Raw genomic sequence first — 4,924 nt, forward strand, 5'->3', positions numbered from 1 at the left:
TAAAATGTATAACTCAAGATCTGTTACCAAACTTTTTTAGGAAATTTTCTTAAAACTTATTTTGCTGCCGGAATCTTTTAAAATGTATAACTCAAGATCTGTTATCAAACTAACGAAAACCCTCCCCATAGCGCTAGTGTGGACAACGATGCAGTTAGCGCCGCGCCATGAGGGGTTTTCCTAAATATCTTCAAAGATTAATCGATTATCGGTAGGTTTAAAACTTTATGGAATCACTTTTGTGTGTGTCATCGCTTTTGGTTATTCGAATCGTACCTTCTCACCGCTCTCGCTCGCCGAATCTTTAATCGATCGCTCGCTTATCTAGACGCTTTTAATCGCTACTCTCATTCGCGTCAACTCTTACGACCCTACTAATGGAGTAATTTCGGGACGAAATTTCCTAAAGCAGGGGAGACTGTAACAACCCACACCTTCGTGCGTTGTTACTACTCGATACACTCGTTACGCCTAGCACTATAGATTCATATCATAATGAAACTATATCAGATATATCGCTAAATCGAAGCATAATCGAATAATTACGCGTATTCTATCGCTATTACAAACCTATTTTCAATAAATTATAACACTCACGATGATGTTGAGTGAGGACTTAATCTACCCTCCTCGATAACCGTGAGGTGTCAAAACGTAAACAAGCAACGCTAACAAAGACAATCGGGTGAGTACCATGTCTCCAGCCATCGTGACGATGACGGCAACACGAGCAAGTAGTGCCCCGATAATCTTTGTGGCTCATCACATCGAAGAACGCACTCGAAGGCACGCGTAACTCGATCATCACACCGAGAATTGGATATATAGATGCGTATATGCGACCCTTTTTGTGATTAATTATGATAAATAAATAAATAAAAATATAAATACATGAAAACACGGCCCAAACTTTCGCAACGCACCAAAAACGAGGATCAAAAGGCTTCCGTACGGACGGGCCAGCCAAACGGCTGGGCCGGTCGATCGAACGGATCAGCCGAACGGTTGGGCCGGCCGATCGGACAGGCCAGCCATTCGGCTGGGCCGGCTGATCGAACGGGCCAGCCGATCGGCTGGGCCGGCCGATCGGATAGGCCAGCCGATCGGCTGGGCCGGCCGATCGAGTGGGCCATCCGAACCAGGCCACCTCTTCTCCTTCTTCCTCCTCCCTTGCCTATAAATACCCCTCTTTTCACTCCAAACACTTGTTGTTGCTGCTGCTACTCGACCAGGATGTTCTTGACCACTTTTCTCTCGATTTCTCCCGATTCTTGTAAGTTTTCAACCCAAATCTTGTACTTCTATAATCTATATTCATCCCACACCTTTCTACCTTTCATATTCCAACTTTTAACCGTGAAATCAACGGATTTGGAGTGTTCTAGGGTGATGTCACCATGAAGTTCTTCAAAGGTGATGTCATCCCATGAAGAACAACTCAGATCCGAATGGTTTCCATACGATTTTACATAAATCTCGTCTAAATCCATGTTTCCTAACCAAGAAGTTACGGATTTGAGATGTTCTAGAGTGATGTCATCATGAAGTTCTTATGAACTTCAAATGTTGGCCTCATTCCACCAAGAACAACTCAGATCTAGGAAACTCCATAAGGATAATCAAGGTTTTCACATCAGATCTATACATAAAAACGGTAGAACCAGAGCTTAGACCGACCTTCTACTCATTCCTAGTGATGTGTTGGTCAAAGATCTGATTTCTAGCAATGTTTCCACCAAGTACGGGTTAAACAAAGGAAAACCGTCAAGAACGGCAAGTCCTGATGGAACGAGGTGATTCCCGGCCTTTAGAACAGGTCGGAAACTGATGGGATTTCAGTTGTTCAACACGTCACAACAACGTCCCGACCAAACCACCGAAAACACGCGAAAATCGTCGAAAAACAGCTGGACAGGCTGGCCGATCGAGCGGCCCAGCCGATCGAGCGGCCCAGCCGACCGGACGGCCCAGCCGACCGGACGGTCCAGCCGATCGGACGGGCCAGCCGATCGGACGGGCTAGCCGATCGAGCAGCCCACTCGATCGAGCTGACCATCCGATCAAACGGCCTATCCGATCGGACCGCCCATCCGAATGGGCCAACTTTCGATCTAACTTTCGTCCAATTTCGTGTAATCCGATACCAATTAACGCGTGATTCATTACTCATGCAATCAGTCTGAAATCAGGGCATTCTCAGGCATCATCCCGTCAATCCAACCAAATACGCATTGTGAGTATACTTGACCCCTTTTTGTCGAATTTTGGGTGTAACATACGTTCCTTATAAATCGAACTTATCAAACGAATGATTCAAATAGTCAATCTATCACTTGCGAATAACTGTTTGCATAGATATACGTGATGCTAGTTGCATGTATGCTAGGACTTATACTCGTGACGTCCCACCACGACTAGTATAGTACTATTGCGCCCGATGGGGTCTAGTTATGCCATCGAAGAGTCGAGCATCGAGGACTTAGCTGGTAGTATCAGTTTTGTGAGTATATATGTCGTGTATTACGTTTATGCATATGGAAATTCGCAGCACTTTTAATCTATTATACTATTACATATCAAACCTGTATACTCGCCAATACTTTTGTATTGACAATATTTTAACGTATGTTGCAGGATTAGTCGAAGTCTACATCAAATCAAGCTAGGAAGTCTAGAAACTCACCTAAATTCTAGGTTGACGGATTTGAATTGTTCGAGAGGACAAGAAATCTGTGATAACTTATGTGATTGTATTGTTTGTTAGTATGGGATGACAAATGTAATGAATATTATCGCAATATAGTTGTTATGGATTCTCTTGAGCAATCTGATTCGCCTAGTGCCGCGCCCCGATGATTCCGCCATCGGTTGGGGTGTGACATTTCCCTCTATCAGTTTTTTAAAAACAACATTTCCCCCTAAAAGTTATTCATTTCCCTTTTAAACTTTTGATTCCCTCCACTAGGTAGGTTCCAAATCAACCAACCTCACTAGAAAATTATCGCAAAAAATATGCTTTCCATCAAACCTAACTGCAGTACGCAAGAACTATATGATTCAAGAACATTTGACGGCGATTGCGAGAATGGGTTATGACGATTCAGAAATATTAGGCGGACATCGATTCCCAGCCGAATTGTTTCTCTTATCTCTCTGCGAACACTCATCAGGTGAACTCCTGGACAGCCTTCTTCTTTCGATATCATTCAACTTTTCTTTTAAATCATGAATTCAAGTTTCTCATTGCTCGCCCCTTCATGAGGGTGCGGTCGATTGCTTCATCGTCTTTATTGCCGCTTCAGTTCTTCATTAGGTATCTCATCACGATTAAACATAAGGTTGAATGGCTCTCTCATGAGATTCCCATTTTGATTTTGTGGTTAGGGTTTCTTAAATTTGGTGTTTGAATTTCCTAGGATGATATTTTTAGGTCCTTTTTGAGTGATTTTTAGCTACTCTTGTTTAATAAGTTAATTTTATTATACACATGAATTTATTTGTGTGTTGTTTTCTGTATTTTTTTGTTGTTTGATAATTGACCCTTACATTAATTTTTAACTATTATGCCTTGTTCTGCAGTTATCAATGGCAGCCTCTAAGCTTGATAGAAGATCGTTAAGAAGTGGGTGAAGTAACTAAAGAGGCCCGAAAGTGACTGGAAAATATGTTAGTGTACATTTTGCTGCTTTAATCATTACTCATTTGATAACAAGTTTGTTCCTTTAACACTGTGACACAATCTTGTAAAAGTATTTATGGAGAGTCGGTTATTTTACTGTTAAAGCTTGTGATATTTGCAGAATTATATGGTTAGTAGGCCACAATATAGTTTACATTTTTCATTCTTATAAAGAGAAAAAAAATACTTGTTTTGATGTTCTGTGCTGCAAATATTGCATTGGAATTAGTTGGAAGATATAGTGAGTTGTTGACTTTGGAGTTCTTGAACTGTGAAGATTCTCCTTAGGCTTTGCTGGAAAACCAGAAGCCTTCTTAAGCGAAATCACCTTCAACTTTTGGCAAAGCTGGGTATATTATTCTTGCAAGTAATCTATAACTTAATTCTTTATTTTTATTTTCATATTTAGAACAGTTTTCTATGTTTTTGTTGGAAGGGTTTTTACATTGAAGTTATGTTATTTGAAGTTGATACCAACAGAGATGCATCAGATAATGGGATATAAGGAGGTATTAAATGGAATATTGGACTACTTGCTATAGGTAAAATTAAATGGTATAAAATGTTCTTTATGCATAACTTTTGATTGTTGATTCTAAAGATAATATTGAGGAAACCACTATTTTAATGCAAGTCGGGCATTAAATTAACACGATAGGTGGCGGAGACGTGGAGGACAACACCAGGGGAGGTAAGCAGAGATGCGGAGGACAATACCAGGGGAGGTAACTTGACCTCCTAAACTTTTAATCGAGTAAAATGTTGCTATATAAGAAATTAGTTCTTAGTATCTTGCTTGTTTTAACCTGTATGCTGCAGTATGCATTATTACCAGTAATGGATTATGGTCATGTTCTCATGTTTGGAAAGTTATTGTATATTACTTTCATCTTTAGAGATATATATATATATATTTGTGTTACTTTGAAACTTTTGTAATTTTGTGTTACTTTGAAACCGTTTGTAATTTATATTCTGGGGTGACGTGATTGTCGTGGGTCACGCAAATTTAATCCCCAAACAACTATAGATAGTGGTAGTAGGGTATCGAACTCAGGGAGTATGTGGAAGATGTGTTGAATGTATAGCTTTGTACTTAAACTAATTATTAGACTAAATTGCAGAAAATTAAAATTCAAGAGTTTGGATTGTTGTTTTAGAAAACTAAATTAAAAACTAATTCAAATCAAAGTTGGTTGTAAAACAAATTAGGAGAGAACAATGATCACCTTAGGTTTCAGTTTC

The 4,924-nt window shown here is 39.8% G+C and overlaps 1 long non-coding RNA gene across 1 annotated transcript; it reads left to right on the forward strand.

The window, feature by feature from the left end:
* Positions 1-3,042: 3,042 nt before the first annotated feature.
* LOC110935168 lies at positions 3,043-3,799 on the forward strand. Its single transcript, XR_002588918.2, has 2 exons — positions 3,043-3,170; positions 3,580-3,799. It is a non-coding gene; the product is annotated as an uncharacterized LOC110935168 (long non-coding RNA).
* Positions 3,800-4,924: the final 1,125 nt, after the last annotated feature.

This window comes from Helianthus annuus, chromosome 4 (genome assembly GCF_002127325.2).
Source record: "Helianthus annuus cultivar XRQ/B chromosome 4, HanXRQr2.0-SUNRISE, whole genome shotgun sequence".
Classification (NCBI taxonomy): Eukaryota; Viridiplantae; Streptophyta; class Magnoliopsida; order Asterales; family Asteraceae; genus Helianthus; species Helianthus annuus.